The 18,212-nt window shown below is 40.0% G+C and overlaps 1 protein-coding gene across 4 annotated transcripts in view; it reads right to left on the reverse strand.

Annotated features, from left to right (window-relative positions):
* ADCY9 (adenylate cyclase 9) overlaps positions 1–18,212 on the reverse strand; it is a 97,498-nt gene that overhangs the window by 72,824 nt on the left and 6,462 nt on the right. The window lies entirely within an intron of this gene.

Below are 18,212 nucleotides of genomic sequence, written 5' to 3' on the forward strand. Positions count from 1 at the left end.
CAGTCTCGATGACACAGATATGATACAGTAAAGCTTGTGTAATTACTGCTAAACACAAAAACTGTCTTAAAACAATATTCAGGATCCTTCTTAAATGCACAAGAACGGGAAATTCGGAGGAGAGCTTCTCATTAGGCCTGCGACTCCTGCCATGGGACAAGGTACCTCGAAAAACAAAGTATGATAAAAATCCTCTTCTTGCAAAACACGAGGGCTAAAGATCAACTTCCAAAGAGAGCAAGAAAAACCAAACTCCGCTTCCTTGGTGAGATGACCAAGACGAAAAACGTTAACTAATCGTATCAGTAAGATGCAACGCAAACATCCCCCCCGCAAAGAAACATCTTCCATGCACCTAGAAAGCTTTCCTAATTGAGCGTAACACTGTTAATACCCAGGGAGAAGCCCAGGTCTTTGAATTGAAAGTTGCTTCAAGCATTAGCATTTGATGAAGCCAGTTCCCACTGTCTGACCATTTTCCTAATTTTTGGATTAGACGTACAACCCTAAAACCGGCCTGGATAAAGAGCCCAAGGCGAAGCGTCCCTGCCCATTGATTTGTGCTTGCTGCCTGGCAGATGGGAATTTAGCACGGAGATGAGTGACAAACACGTACGGGACCCGAAGTACAACAAAGGTCAAATGCTTATTTGCGGCCAATTTTAGATATACTTCCTAAAATACAAATACAGCTTTTAAAAGACACTATCATTTGACAAGCAACGCTGCTGACTAACAGAACTCTAGAAATACTTTTACAATTGAAACGTTACGCACAGTAACCACTATTTAAACTCCAATATGTCAGGCTTAAATATTTACTTTTCCACTCAGTTAGTTTACATTATATGCCAACAGATCGCTTTCTTGTATCATTTAAAGAGAAGCCTATAGAAATTTAAAATTCTCTCAGCAATAAGGAAAAACTGTTAATGCAGAATAAATCAAATTAAATGATGAGGAAAAAAAAAAAACTTCTTTGCTTTTTTACCCCAAATTGATTTTTGCTGTGAAGAGGAATGATTCTGGAATATGAGGAGTTTGTTTGGTATCTTCTGTATTCCTCATGGTAAAAATAAAGACATGAAAAAAGCCCGTTGTGAACTTTAAACCTATATCTAGGTTTTAAATCACTATATAGTGACCATTCATGAGTTGGCAGCAATATAATATTCTCCTGCCCTATGGGATCTAAAGAACTACCAATTCTGGTTAGCGTAAGTAAATATTTACACTTTTAATCCGCACAACATCACAGGGCCGTATCAGCAAAGTTATTGGCCAGTTTTCCCAGAAAGCAAATGGGCTGGGCTGGATTTTGACACGAAGTTTTGTTTCCTTTTATGGACCCCGAAGTCAATGGCCGGGCAACGCGGGGCGGGGGGGGCAACCTTGGCTCCATATCGAGGCACTGCTATCCCCTGTGAAAACGATTCTTCACGTAATTATCTAGATACTTTCTTTACTATTACAGAGGGGGGAAAAAAACAAAACTAGAGGACGTAAAGAACTTATCTCAATTCTCTTCAAGTGCAAAAGGGATGCTCCAAATAGGAGATTATACTATTTTCTTTTATCTTTCTTTTATCACAACTAGAACAAGCCAGTTTGGAAAAAAATTTATGGGTGCCTCGTAGCCCATCAGAGATGGGCTCCTTTTCTTAAAAGGGACCAACAATCGACTCAAGTTACCTGCCATTTATTCGGTCATTTGTAAATACTTGCCTCTTTAAATGTTCATGTTATTAAAAATGGCTAAAATGCACTTTGGAGAGTAAAGGGCCTTTAGATGCACCCCCAGTTCATCAAAACTCAGATTGTGCCACTTTCCAGCTCATGTCCCATATAAAGTTAAAAGGGAGAGTAGGATCTTCCAAATCAAGTTTCTGGCTACTTCTCTGAGAATCCCATCCTGGTGGACATGGTCACTGATAACTGTGAAGAGGAAGAGAGGTCGGAGGAAGAGGGAAACTCCTGCAGCGTATCCACTACCAACGGAAGGGCAACCCTGTCCACCAGCAGATACGCTACGGAAGTTGCCAGCTGTCCTGCCCGAGCTACTTACTCCCATTACTTCACTCATTCCCGTTGCTTTAGCTTTTCACTTCTTCTGTTGTCTCAAACGCTGAATCGACCCTTTTTTGTGGCTTCAATCTAAGGACTCCAAAGGGAGTGGAAACCTGGAAGGAAGGACTGGAAGGAAAGGAAGGGGCATGGGGAAAATTAAGAAGCTGGAGGCAGGGAGGGAAAAACTTCAGACTTTAATAAAGAAGGTAAAACAAATTTTCAAATGGCAATTGGAAAGCCAACACCATTTATTAAAAAAAAAGAAAAGTGCCAGCGAGCGAGCAGCAGCAACCGAGGAGAACAGTGATACAGACTGAGGAGCCTTCATGCCAAAACCGCAGGCCGGTTTAGGGATGAGGCTTTGCTGGCTAGTCATAGGCACGAGTCTGCGGCCACGGGGAAAACTGCAGAAAGCCGAGGGGAAAAACGTAACCTCGTGTAATGGAAAATCCTGAAGAGAGAAAGGCAGCGCGGCCATCATCAGCACGAGCCGGGGCACAGCCCGAGCGGCCCGCTGCTGTCCTCTAGCAAACGACGGCCAGCTCGAGGAATCCTGAAAAATAAAAGCTTAACCGGTTTTGGCAACTGGATGGAGAAATTAAAGGGCCTGTTTCCTTTCTGCCAAAAGACATGATTTAGTTTACTGGACTGAATCGGAGGACTATCCCAACTGCATCAATCCCAAACTATTGGGAGGCCGGAGGAACAGGCCGCTCTCTCTCTTCGGTGTTTCTTGGGAACGCGTTGTATCATAGCGAGGAGAGCAGCTAACGCGGCTGCCCAGCTTGCACAGCCTCCCTGCCAGAGACACCACACACAGCAGCAGCGGGGCTTCGCAGCAGCACAACCAAGCAGATCTCTCGGGTGTTTCAGCTAGAACAGTTCAGAAAGTCAGTCCAGTCGTCTTCTAAGTAAGCAAGGGCTTCAAGGGACAAGACACCGCTTGCTCTCTAGTAAAATAGCCACAGTGAGGGGAGCAAAATATATTTATACTTCAATTTCCCCCCCCCCCCAAGAGCTTGGTTTCCACAACCTGTAGAAATATAGATACAAGTGGCTTAGGAACACAGCTCGCACTGCGATTTCAAACTGCAAACTCTATGCAGGGCATGGCCTGGATGAGGCTGGGGCTTGGGAGAGTTCAGTGAGGTACAAACTGTTAAAACAGGAAATTTCAATAATTGTATTTGGCCCTGTTATAGCAGACATGAACTAAACCAGCTACAGGCACAAGTTCCAAACTCAAAGAGAGAAAAAATTATTGAAAAACTGGATACAAATATACACTGGAAGCCTTTCAGTATTAAACATGTCCCTGTACAATTTAACAAGAAAATGGAACAGAAAAAAAGGAACAGATATGAAGAAATCCTTAGTAAAAAGTCCTGCTATAAAGTGATGAAACATAATATAAACCCCTGAAACATCCTGACAGCCTTAAAAATTTAGTATTTTGAGGCAACAATTTCCCCGATTATGACAGTAAATGTAGTTGTGGAAAAAAGAAAAAAAAGACAATCTCAAGTTTTAGAGACCTAAAACCAGCCATTGAAGTAATTCTCCCCTAATGTTATTTCCATTTCAGCAGCATGGTTTTTCTAAGCTGTTTTTATTTAGTCTGCCTGTAGGTAACTGCAAGGAAAGAAGAGCTAACTTGATACCACATTAGTTATTTGATGTTTCCCCTCCCAGCTGAAAGAGGCCTTATTAAGTCTGAAATATTATCATTGAAATCATCAGGCTCACCTGCCTGAAAGAACATTTCCCCCATACACCCATATTGCTTCCATCGCTTCCCAGCTTTGTCTCAATCAAAAATCAAGTTTATTTTCCTAATCTTTGATATGAGTATTCTGATACCTACCTGCTTATCAAAAGCCTAATACAATTGTACTGGCAGATAAGGAAAGAATAAAAATGAAAAGAGAAAATATTTGAGAACGTTTCATGATACACATATGCTTTTGTTTACACAAAGCCCAAGAGGAAATGGATTTTTTTTTTACTATTCAGGGCTCATATTTTCACCCAAATTACCTGTTTTTTTCAGTGTGCGTGAAATTTCCCATTAAATGAACCTGGAAACATTATGATAAATCTTGCAGTTTAGAGCAGAATAAATCCTAACAACAAATAAGTTTGTAATCTCAAAAACATATCATGTAAGTGTATCCAAAAGAATGCACTAAAAGGAGAAGGATATATAGGGACCACTTTTCCTAACTGAGCTCTACCACAGGCTGGAATATCAACACAATTTCTGTTTCAGGACATATCTTCACTGCACAAGTGCCCTCGATTCTCTTACATGTTTTGATTCAGTCCTTCTTACCATGCACCAAAAAACCTGTCACCACCCAACCCTCCCCTCCCCCCCCCCAAAAAAAACCCAACAACAACCAAAACACCTTTAGACCAGGGATCATAGGTGTTTTAAACCTAGGTCTGGCCAACTGTGGACTCTGAGTAGGCTGGCCAAGGCAAACATAGATAAGTACAGAAACAGGAGACATAATAACCAGTTTTTCCTCGTGCACAGGCAAAACTAACCTGGGCTGTCAGATCTAGCTGCTGGTGACACAGCTGCCGCTGCACTCAAGGCAAAGCTTTCCCGACAGCTGCAATGCAATAACTTTGAGCGAGGCATTTTATAAGGTTGTAGCAGCCAAAGGCGTCCACATCAAAAATAAAACAAAGCCCAAAACATTAGTTTACAATATTCTTTCAGAACTAACAGTTCTGAACTAACAAAACCAATGTACTCTCACATATAAATAAATAAATAAATATATGTATGTGTGTATATAAAGATAAGACACTTCCTATGTGCACCTGGGTCATGATCTTGCAACATGTGCAGGCAAAACTTGCCTCCGGGTTCACCCCCCGGGGTCCTCCGGGAACACTGAAATGCATTGGGCTACCAAGACTGCCAGGTACCAAACTGCCTTAGAAATGAAAGGTATAACTTCAATCGCACATTATTACTTGCCTTGTATGATGCTTTTGATAACAGCAAAGATCAGCTCTATCTACTCTAAGTGAAGCAATTTTCTTCTGTATCCTGGACAAGTCAGACATTTTCAGGACTTAAAAAAAGCAGCAATCACCCCATCCCCAAAGAAACCAGCAACAGTTCCATGCCAAATTTTTCAGAAGAGGCTGAAAATTCTTTCAATGCCATCTTGTTGAGCTACTGCATCTTTATTGACAGTGGCGCAGTCCGGCTGTTTAGCAGCAATCCATCACGATTCACATCTTCCTAATCCTGCCTAGGACGTGCTAAGTTACCTCCGCGGAAGTAAAAAACGATACAGCTGGGAAGAGTGCTGAGAGGTCATCCCGTCCGCTCGTCTGCCTGCCCCAAGGCAAGACATCCAAAACATTCCCCACGGGTATTTCCCTAACTTATTCTTAAAAACTGTCAGTAGTGGAAACTTGCCCAGGGCAAGCTATTAGATTAATTTATTACAGTGTTTTAGCATCCTCAACAGTGCAAAGTTGTGGCTGGTGTGTCCCCCTCCCCATGCCTAGCTCTTTTGCAGCAATATAAGTACAAGACTTCTTATTCTGTCTCCAGCATATATTGCCCACAATTTCCTCCCTTCCTCCTCCTGGGAAGCCTGCAACGCGTCTGAAGACAAGACTCGCTCTCTCATCCACCTTTTTTTTTTTTTTTTCCAAATGGACACAACTGCAATTCCTTTGCACTTTTCTGGACACCTGTCTATGCCTGAACCAGGAGAGCACGCCAGTGGAGAATGCTCTGGGATTGAGAAGTATGTCTACTGCGGTGAAAAGAAACTCCAACTAATCAAACCTTTGCATCCCATCTGTGAAAAAAATAAAAATAAAAATCACCTGACATAGAGATTTTAAGGACTGGGGCATTTGTCATTCCCAGCTAGACTAAACCCGTTTCTAAAAGATCAAGTTCTCTCTCTTGTAACTTAAATCAGCCAAGATTGAAACTATTTCGGTAAACTAGGATTAACCTACTATTTGTTAAACTCTTAATTAAAGCACTAGATTTTAGTGTCCAGGGTTAAATACCAAAATTTCATTCTCTTTCTACACTCCCTTTTTCCTTTGTTTTTAAAGACTTCAGAGGATCATAGGAAAAACTGACATAATAGCAATGGCATATCAACTCTAACTGAAGGCTATGGTTATGTTTCTTCTATTATTAAAACAAAATTAATGACACTTAAGGACTAAACAAGAAGCCCAAAGAAAACTTCTCAGGTAAGTTTTTTAAAGATTTCAGTTTCTTATCATCTCTTCCCTCGCGCTGTCATATGACGTCCCTCTGATTTCCACTTCCCTTCTGCCCACCCAATTTTTCTGAATATCGTCACAACACTCCTCTCTGATTTATTTCTGAGAAGATACAATCTAACAGGTAATTAAAAATACAAAAGAAAATTTAGGAATAACTATTTTCCCTGAGCAGCTTCCTTCCCATTAGAATATTTTGCTGCTCTAATGCCTGCAGGGCTTATCTTCTCTTGCAAGAGAACAAAGAAAACAAGCACTTTGAAAATGTATCTACATAAGCCACAATATCTTGCAAAAAGCTCCAAAGGTGCTGTGGAACCTTGGAACCTTGCAGCAAAGTAGGGGAGATCTTGCTCAAAAAGCAACTTTTTGCTCTTCAGCTCTATGGCTAGAAACCATAATAATACTAACATCTGTGAATCCTAATTTTCCTAATTCACAACGTATTTCACATTAGCAAATTACATTGAAAACACGATTATAACTCACGCTACAACAGCCGCTGCTACCTCCGGTTGTTTATGCTTTTGAATTATTAGCAAACAACCATTAAAGATCATTAAAGTGAATAAAAAAGGGGAAATAAACTACAGTATTCATGCATGATCAACTATATTAAATTATAAATAAAAGTACAGTCATTTTGAATAGGGGGGAAAACTGCAAAGTTTGTTTATAGAAGAGTCTGGTCCTTTTCCAAGTTTCGTGTTCCAGCCTGAAAATAACTTCTTGAAACAGCTGTCGGGTTTTTGTGGGGAGGGAGGGTATTTTACCAGCAAATATGATCTTTCTTTAGAAGCGCCCAAGTTATCACGGCTAGTATCTTGTACTTCTCTGAGAAAATTCCATTCGTTTGCGGCCTGTAAAATCCACGGCCAGGAATGTAAAGGAGCAGCCAAAAGGGAAAGGAATCTCCACGGAGAGACCCCAGCATCTCAACTTGGGATATACAGAAGCACCATCATGCCCATGTTGAGGGTGGACTGTACCGGCCATGGGAACTAATTGCCTTGCATTGGACCAACAAGCAGCAATGAGTCTTCCTTTCACTTGAAACTCCATTAAAATATATTTTTCCAACAAATTCTTAGTTATTAAGTGGATTTAACAACAAAAAAAACCCTGCAAGACATTTTAAAATCAAGTATTAAAATTCCAAATCTCACAGTACTAAATTTTAAAGGTAAACATGAATGGACTCAGCAACCTACAACTTGTGCTACAAACATTCAGATGAGAGATTAATTTACAGATGTTTCTATACACTTGGCTAGCCCTAAATATCTGCACTTTCCCCCGTTGTCTTGGCTGATGTAACCGCAGCTAAAAACATGTATTTTTTTTTCTTTTTACGCAGACAATGTACACTGATAAATTAAAAACTCCAGTTTCTCCATGCATGGAGACATGTTCACACCTGAAGTAGAATTCACATGAACAGTCACACTAAGTAGCATCTGTAATCAAACTAGCCAAACATTAGTCAGATAAATTTACTGAATCAGTCATTTAATTTTTCTACACATAGGACAAGTGGAGGCTCCCTCCACCACCCTTTTAAGGGTCTTGGGGTTTATTTTAGGGACAACTTAAAAAAATAGAGCTCATGAACAATTTCTCCTTTCTAAGTCTCGAGGCAGAAGAGCAGGTTCTTAACATGAGCGCGAGAACTCAAAACTAAATGAAAAATTGCAGACAAGTAACTTGGGAAACGCCATTAAGCGACTCTGCCACTAAAGCACAGGAAAACAAAACAAATACCAGATTGAACGATGAGAGCCTGAGTAGGAGAGAAAGTCAACACTGTTCATTGCAAACATTGTATCTACCTATGTTGGTGAAGGGATCTTAAATGCTGCCACGCCAAACCCTCCATTCTTAATCCTGCTATTGAAACAAAGACATGTGATAGCTCCGGTCTCCCGGATCTCTCCACATACCAACACCTGAACACAAACTTACATTTCAAAGAATAACAGTTAGAGGAGGTTAGCCTGATTTATTTTATCAAATAAAAATTACACAGTAAAAAGAAGGAAGATAAAAATGTCACGCAGATCTTAAATTCACAGAATCACAGAATCGCTGAGGTTGGAAGGGACCTCTGGAGATCATCTAGTCCAACCCCCCTGCTCAAGCAGGGTCACCTAGAGCACATTGCACAGGATTGTGTCCAGGCGGGTTTTGAATACCTCCAGAGAAGGAGACTCCACAACCTCTCGGGGCAACCTGTTCCAGTGCTCTGTCACCCTCACAGTGAAAAAGTTTTTCCTCATGTTCAGATGGAATTGCCTGTGTTTCAGTTTGTGCCCGCTGCCTCGCGTCCTGTCGCTCGGCACCACTGAAAAGAGTCTGGCCCCATCCTCTCGACACCCTCCCTTCAGATACTTGTACACATTGATAAGATCCCCTCTCAGCCTTCTCTTCTCCAGGCTGAACAGGCCCAGCTCTCTCAGCCTTTCCTCATAAGAGAGATGCTCCAGTCCCCTAATCATCTTTGTGGCCCTTCGCTGGACTTGCTCCAGTAGTGCCATGTGTCTCTTGTCCTGGGGAGCCCAGAACTGGACGCAGTACTCCAGATGTGGCCTCACCAGGGCTGAGTAGAGGGGGAGGATCACCTCCCTCGACCTGCTGGCAACACTCTTCCTCATGCACCCCAGGATACCATTGGCCTTCTTGGCCACAAGGGCACATTGCTGCCTCATGCTTAACTTGGTGTCCACCAGCACTCCCAGGTCCTTCTCCGCAGAGCTGCCTTCCAGCAGGTCAGCCCCCAACCTGTACTGGTGCATGGGGTTATTCCTCCCCAGGTGCAGGACCCTGCACCTGCCTTTGTTGAACTTCATGAGGTTCCTCTCCGCCCACCTCTCCAGCCTGTCCAGGTCTCTCTGAATGGCAGCACAGCCCTCTGGTGTATCTGCCACTCCTCCCAGTTTTGTATCGTTGGCAAAAAATTACTTGTAAATAATTTATATTGCTATACTAAAAGGGAAAGTACAATTCTTCCCTGTATTCTCCCTTACCTTGATGTGAGGGGGAAAAAAAGCAATAGAAAGAAAATGTGGGAAGATGACTGGATAGGAGAAAATGTTCCCATCTCAGAACAAAAAGAGTATTTACAAGCAAACGGTGCCCAAGACCGAATTATCTAATACACTCTCCGCATCCCATGGAACAATGATACTAATTTTAAATACACAATATTTAGTCTACTTAACTCATTCTCAGTAGCAAGTGTCTGGATTTTTAAACAAACCTCAAACCCAGAGTGTCGGGAAGATCACCGACAACAAAACTTTAGTACAGCTTCTTATAAAAAATGAGCTCTCTACCCTCCCTCGGCACATATAAACTTTTTGTGCTGCTCAATCACAAATACACGTTAGACGTGAACGTAACATATGACTGATAGGGATTTTAATCTGTTTTTTAGGAGTCAGGTAGTAAAATGTATAGGAGTACTTTCAGTTACAGCGAGCCAATACTTCACCATGACATTTTAGGGACAAGTCCAATAGGTCTTGCATAAAAAAGAAGGTAGCAACAGTTAAACTTCACAGAAGGGGAAACTGCAGGAAACTATTCCAGGAGCTTTATCAGCGTTCCAGCAGGAACACTACAAATAAACACCACGACATCCGACCGCAGATAGAGCTGATGCTGGAGTAAGAGTTACCTCCTCCAGCAGATTATTGAATGGGTATTTCAGAAGAATACTACATGCGAACAGGCAAACGTCTAGACAACTGTTTTTCAGGAATGAGCTATGTAAGTAGAGATGAGGAGTTTGTTCATCAAGAAGCTAAAGATAGGGAGGCTAGACAGACTTTTCAAACCAAGCACTTGCCTCAGTCTTACCACAGACCACAGTATCCATGCACAAGGAACAAAAAGTTAGTCCATACTAGTTATTCTAATCCATACTAGTTATTCAGATACCCACTGATCTTTACACGCTGTGTGCTGTGTCTAGGGGGTACCTCACAGCCCAGGTAGCAGCAAAGACTTCTGAATTAATTCAGCACTGCTTCTTACATGAGAAGGGTCTCTCTATAAATAATGATCACAGGATAAGCTTTAATATCAGCTACAGTTCACTGGCAAATTTTCCGTAAGATCACCTTCTATTAGACACTGCAAAATAAAACACCCTCTGAAGAGACCACAGTGTTAAAAATTGAAGGGCGCATCTCTAAAATAAGGGGGCGATAAAAACTCTTACAAATACTCTCATCCATCCTTCTTTCAGTCTCAAAGTCTATGTTTATGGCTTTTACTCTTGCACTTCATGTTCATTTTATACTGAATCACCTAAATACAACAGCAATGACTTTTAGAACACCCTTTCGATTTATTTATATTTGTGAAAGTCATTTGCGACATTTAAAATCGTCTCATTTAACTAAACTGTAGATATACTCAACGAATACAAAACGCAGTTTCTGAACTGAGTTTTACGTATTTTCCCGCACAGGTTGTTGTGTTACCATAGTGTCTTGAAGATAATCACATTCACACACATGTATGCACACGTAATGTCCACAAATTGATAATTCTCTTATTAAAAACAATAGGTTCTTCTTTGACATGAAAAACTGTCTGCAAATTTTAAGAGTGCCATTTGAATCCAGAAGATTTATTGTTTAAAAAGCTGCACAAAACACCAGCGGGGCACGGTCCAACTCCTAGGCTAACTAAGCAGTGCAAGAATTAACAAAAGCTGTTGCTCTGCATGGGTTGGACAAATACGCACTTTCAGCACAATATAACACAGCAAAGCCTCCTCCACTACAGCAGCAGCAGAATAACTCGCACAAATTTACAATTCTCTTTCCTGTGCAGTTGCCTACAGCTGATATCGGGTGGCGTGCAAGTCAAATAATCATTTAAATTGAGTCCCAAAATACACACAGCATATCTAAGTGTTTATAAAACACACTAAAGATGCACTGTGAAATGTGGAAACCTAGCAAATACTCAAAAATCTTACTTTTAAGTTTTAAGATGATTTCCAGTCTTCTCTCCAACTGACATGATTGAATGCAAAAGCATTTCCCCTGAAATCCTGAAAGAACTAAATGCTTGACAAACATTCTGTATTTTAAATATAGTCACATCACTCATGCATTTTTGTAACATTTAGAGAACACCATGCAGAAAATGTTTTTGATCGGCATGGTCTGCTTCAGTTGCAATACCTGATTATGGATACACAGTTACCACGAGCTCTTGAACAGTAAAAGGCATGGCCAACCCATCTCTATCGCAGAGCAGGAGCAAGTGTCAAAGCACAACAGCAGTCCCCGGGGCCGAATCGGAGCTCAGAGGCTCGCAGTTCGCAGCAGCACCTTCCTCCCTGCGGCCTTTGCCTGCGGGATCCACAAAATGCCATTCCTCATCTCCTTCTTCCCCAGCACCTATGGCAGCCCATGGAGCAAGAGGCCGCAGGTGCCGTTACCGCAACCGCGCGTACCACTCAGCTGCACGTCGCGTTCGAGGCCGCCGCGCTGCTTTACAAGAGATCGGCTCTTGAAAGAAACCCGGCTGGATCAGACCGATCCAACGATGGCTGAGGTCAAGTATACTTTGAGAAACTACCTCAGATGCTGCTCCCACCTTCCGTTAGCCACACGCACATTTCCTTGTGCACCTTATTAAATGCGGATGGCTAAGCAAAACCTTTTTCTTAAAATGCCACCCATTTCATGAAGAATAGGCCATTAGTCATACAAGAACGTAGCACGCTCTGCAGGCTGATTAACCATGATTCATGTATCTGATTGTGAATTTAAAAAACAGTAGCTCTACTTAGTACAATACGTGGCAGCCTACTGTGGCCTAGCTGCTCTGACCACGTGAGAGCTATTGCTCAAGTTCAAGATCTATCGCATCTACCAGCTTCAATCAGCTCACAAACTTTAAGGTTTTGATCTCAATCTTCAAACCCAACGTACACTCAGGGCTGAATTTCTAGCTATGAACTGGAGAGAAAATGCTCTTGTTTGAAGAGATCCAGCATAAAATGAAGATTTAAAGGAGATTAGGCTGATCCAGAGTTTTTCTAAAGAAAAGAACCCCCAAAAATCCTCTTCAAAAATTACTTTTCTACAATAACTAGGATGACATTTATACAGACATTCTTATGTCCCCATTAAAAAACAAAACAAACTAATACACACAACATAAAACGGGGAATATACAGTAAAAAACCCCAAACAAACCATTGTTTCTGTTTTTCTTCTCAAAAGCAAGACACAGACTCCCCCAGGAAACACACTAATCATATAATTATTGGCATTAATTACGCGGAAGGTTTTTATACCTACAATGATATGCAGCAGCACAAAACCTTAAGATAAAGGAAGCGATCAGGTGCCAAGTTATCAGAGAAACCAAAACCAACACTGGCAAGATTACTGAAATGCTAATATACATCCAATAATATGCCTTTTATTTATTTGAGGACCTAAGCTGAAGGTTACAGGTAGGTCATTTTACTCTTTGATGAAAGCTAATAAAAAGACATATGCACTTTTCCTAATCATTTCAGCAGACAGGATTTCAAAATGAAACATTCCTTTTTGCTTTAGTGGACAAAGTCACGTGCGGTGAAATGCAGAGAAGGGAATTAGACTTAAAGGTTTTAAGGCAATAAATCGCAAAAGGCAAACCATCTCTGTATAACAAATTATTAGGATTCTTAAGACTGGGGTTTCCACTATGGTCTCTGGCAATTTCAGGGGCTATGGGTATCCAAGCTTCTTTAGTGCCTTCAGAAAAATCCAGTTTTGAAAGGCTAAGTTTATAGCATTATGCCTCATCCTGCAAATATACTTGTACTGTCCATCAGACAGGTCAGCTATCCTCTGACAGCAGCAAGCCTTAGTCACCTGATCAAGGTTAGGGATATGCTTGTATCCCATAAAAATGTACCAGGAAATAGCTGTCTAAAAAACCCCTATTTTAAACTTTTGACAATAGCACTGAAAATTAGACTGTAGAGTCATAAGTATTACTGCTGGTAAAAGTTATTTTTTAATCAAGTCTTTAATTTTGCCACGACCCAATTGGATAAAGCAACAGAGCTCAGAGCAACGAGGACACCCGAGCTCTACCGCTGTGAGCCCGGAGGTCTACACTGTGACAGTCGTACGCATGTAAGATTATTTTTCATAAATAATGGACTGCAAAGACAACTCAGAGGGAATATTTTCACACAACAAGCATTCTAAAGATGCACATATTTACTGAACTTACATACATATTTATATTATATATATTACTGAAATTATATATATATTTTTAATACATAAATATATAAAATCAAATAGCTCACAACAGTTTTACGTAAAAAAGATTTTTAAACCTACTTGTGAAAAACTATCATAAAATACCAATTTAAAAATAAAGCTTCCACCATGGGTAAGAAAATGTGACTTGTGTAAAGCCTAGCAGCCCTTCTTCTTAATAATACTTCTTAAGCATCACACTGTCCAAACAGAGGAAATTTGGAGCTAACTTTGTACTTGGTTCCTTTGCAAGTAATGCCCTTACAGTAAGGTTTCCTCATAATTTCCATCTTCAGCACTGGTCCTGTCAGGCCCTGAGGATTTCCGGCAAACTCTATCCCTGCTTACCTTTCATCCAAGTCAGTCAGAGGCTAAAGACACTGAGCACCTTACAGAAGAGACTTCACACATCCATTAAACAAGAGTTAACAAAAGTGAAATGGAGGATTTTGATTCCAAAAAACTACCAGCAACAGCTAAGCAAAAGCTTATCAAGGGGCTCCCCTGAAAATAGCACACTCAGGAAAGCATCATGGCTTGGACCGGTAAACATGAGTTGAGATGTCAGCAGTGTTAATACACTGTAAAGGGAAAGTATCTTCTATTTAGTGTAAGCATTTAAGTCCAAAGCTATTTTAAAAAATAACAAGATTCCATTTCTGTTTTTAATATCCATGTTAACTTACTGAAGGCAAAAAACTAAGCAGCCAGTATCAGAAGCAAAAGTTCTCTTGTATTTCCTGTAAGATGAACCAGTATTTCGAACATGGGGCTTTTACTTCAATTATAGACCTTTTTTTCCTTTTTGCTTACGCACAGACGACCAAACTATTACCGTTTGGGCTGATAAAACACATATGAACAGTTGTTAATATTGTTGGTGTTGATTATCAAATAGTTTTGCTTTCCAGCCTCTCTTTCTCCCCTTCTTTTCTGAGGAGGAAAAGAAAAAGGAGTTTTTCCAACAAGGAAATTAACCAATCCATAAATTAACATGATTGGAAGGAAATTGAATCTTCATGCTTTTATTTCATACACAGCTGGTTGCGGTGCTCTTCAGCTCTCTTTGAGTGTCCCCTCTCCTCCCTGTGCAGCAGGATGACCTCTATTTAAGAAAAAACACAGTGCCAGGAGGAGTACCTGGCCTTTCAGCCCACAGTAATGTCTACACAAGTTAATTTGAGTTCATTTCAGAAGACAGCTGAAGAAAAAAAGCAAAAGCAAAAAAAGGACTCTTGCATTAGCAGACAGTCAAGATTTTACCAGAATAGCAAGAGACATTTTCCTTTGTTTTCATTTTGCTGCACACAGTCAGAAGTAAACGACAAGAAAGGGCCCATCTGCAAGCTAGGGGACTTTACTTTTCTGCTAATTCCTCTTCTGTGTTCCAATTTTTTGGATTTTATCATGAGCAATGTTATTCATGACGGTCACGTGATTTCTAAATTTATCAAGTCAAGCTGAAGACAACAGCATTAGAAATGCAACAGAAGGAACAGTAAATGCTCTCAGTGAAATAAAGACTTAAAATATATAATCATTGTCAATTATAAGGTGTGCCAACAATTTCCACATTAAGTTACTGTAACAAATACAAACCAGAAAGTTTTCAGGCAATTTTAAGGGCATTTCAAAAACTGAGGGATGCTAGCTGAAGACTGTCTAGAACATTTTGCTCCTTCACAAAATAATTTCAGAGCTGTGAAAACTATCTATCCCTAAAGCCATATATTTTAGTAGGCCTAATGCTCTAGGTTAAAACATTTTTGAATAAAATGAAAGAGAATATTCATCTGATCAAAACAGTTTGGCTTGGAAGGGCAGCACAGACTTCCAATGCAGTCCGATGCTGATAAACGCCTAGCAAGAGAAGTTCAACTCCAGCCAAATCTTTCCTACTGCCTAAGCTAGTACCAGTACCCCAACGTGATATCTGGGTGAAGAAAAAGTTGGTAACACTAAGGCACAATCTCCAGTCTGTAAACTGTCACTTTATATTTCCATAAAATATTACTTGGAAGCAAGCAGCTGCACTTTCATAAACCACATGGCTTTGCTTTAAATCAAATTCCATCGATTTCCTACCCATCCGATGAAACAGTCGTCTCAATGATACAAACTCCTCCGATAGAACCTGCTAAAACGTGATAATGCAATTATATTGACTGGCTGGCTTCTTTGCAGTAGCAACTCCTACTGGAAGTTAAAAATTTAAGGGTTAGGAATTTTTTTTTCCTTTTCAAAGGACAGAAATGAGACTGAAAACAGTCTAAAAATAGCACAGAATTTCCAAGTGTCAGCTGCAATGGTAACATGAATAGCTGTCTCTCCTTACAGAACAAGGATGGATGGAGTGAGCTTGTGATTCAGGATCAACAGAGATGTGGCTTAAACACAAACCATACATGGTGAAAAATAATTTTAATTTACTTATTTTACTAGTATTTCAGGACAATCTACAACAACTTTACATGCAGTGAAATGGCACTGTATTTTAAAGGGGGTGAACATAAGTTCCTATATTCTTTGCACGCTAGAAGGAGAAGTTAAGTACATATTATTATGAAATAACTGCAGAAAATTTTAAACAACCCATTCAAATCAGGCATTGTCATGACAAAAGATGAACATAAATAACATGTCTTTGACTGTGTTTTGCCTTTTCCGTCAATCTTTTTCCCTTAAAAGCTACAATATCAAGGATTTTATTTAAAGCATAAGAAGTACCTCTGTATTTAAGTAGTCTTTCACATATCTCTGAAGATTTACTCTACTGAAGTAAACGAAAAGAAGAACAAAGCCCATGCTTGTTATTTGCAGGGATACCTGCTTACATTGCAATAACTATATTCTGGGTAGCCAAAGAAAGAAATCTAAAACAAATACTTAGACTCAATGCAGCAGAAGCCGTGGCGTCATTCCAATATTACGGGACCTCTGATTTCAAAGCGATCTTTCCCATGTTCTGAATCAAGTCCTGGTTGTGCTGTGCTCACTTTAACATTTGTAGGATGTAAATGTCTTGAAAACAATCAAAACCGTTACTCCGCTCTATACCGCTTAAATAAGGATGTAACAGGCAGGGTTGCAACCTACTACAGTCGTACTGTGAGTAGATACGTTGACTTTGCTCTTCTTTGTTTGTTAATGCCATAACACAAAATAAATGGAAACTGGAGTCCACCTTGTTAAACAAAATAAATGGTCAGAGTCAGTCTCTGTCCCCAAAACCTACAAAGGGGAGAACCTTACACAGATCCTGACTATACTTACAAGTAACATTTCATTGTTTGTAATTAAAGTATCCCTAAAGTACATTATCAGAACTCACAAACTCAAAAGTTAACTTCCAAGTTTCCTGTAACAAAAGCAGCTTAAGTGCAAATGTTTTTAAATAAAGATATTTTTCCACTTGGTCTTGCATAAAATCAAGTGGAACTCAGCGAATCTTTCTCAAAATTCTGAGAAATTTACTTTTCTGCAGAGGCCACAAAACCTACTTGGCAGTAATCAGTACTAATACACAAATGCGCAAATATGTAGGTTTACTTTCAGAAAAACTTATGTCACTATATCATGTGAAATATTTAGAATGCTCAGTAATCACTAGGTTTTCATACAGTTATTTCTTTCATTTCTAACTAGGAAATAAATATATCTACACCAAGTGAAGACTTGGACAAGAAACAAGTTGAGCAACTACATTCACTATTTACCTCCCTTTCTTTTTGCTATTACACTGTGAAACTACAGATGAAGTCAAAATGTTAAATCTATGTGGAATTTACTTCTTCCTGGAAATATGCCTTTATGCAAATTACCTCTAATTATAATTCTTTATCTGTTTTTACATTCATGCTTTTCTCATTCTTTAGATAACATTGAACACTTTCTAACTTAAAATACAGGAGAGAAGTCAATCTGTGTATGATATTTTATTTTCAGTCTCACACTTCAAAATAATATCATGACCTACTATCTCAAAAATAACAGTTAATAGATAAGATTCAGTAAAATGTATAAACTGATTACTCACTAGAACTTTTCTTCCTCAGTTACTCATCACTTGGCATTTTGTTTAGTGGGAAAATGAAAACATACACAAACGTTTGCTCTGTTACTACTTAAAAAAATAAGTGACATTTGTTTGATATATCAGTTACCACCCGACCTTCGGATTAGTATCAGGAAACATGAAATCCAAAGTTACCATTACTGTCACAGATGAGGTTAATACAGATAAAAAGGCTCTATCGGAAGATTTGCATTAATGGACCCCAATGAAACTAGATGCTGAACAGGAAGAACTGCACAGCGGATGGAAGGAACAAAACAAACAAGCGCCCTAATCTCCTGCCCCCCAAATCGTCGCCAGCTAGAGGCCGAAGCGGCTATTAGCCACGTCGCACGCTAACGATGAATCTGTGCAGACCTCTCCGCAGAGCCGGCCCGTTGGCATAAGCGCAAGCCTTCTAGATTTACAGCGGGCCCAGCAGGCAGGGCTCAAAAAGCTAAGGAAAATTTTCATCTTATTTTCACCTCTCTACGAACTTTGAGAAGCACATGACAGCTACAGGT

The sequence above is a fragment of the Apteryx mantelli genome, chromosome 16 (assembly GCF_036417845.1).
Source record: "Apteryx mantelli isolate bAptMan1 chromosome 16, bAptMan1.hap1, whole genome shotgun sequence".
Lineage (NCBI taxonomy): Eukaryota > Metazoa > Chordata > Aves > Apterygiformes > Apterygidae > Apteryx > Apteryx mantelli.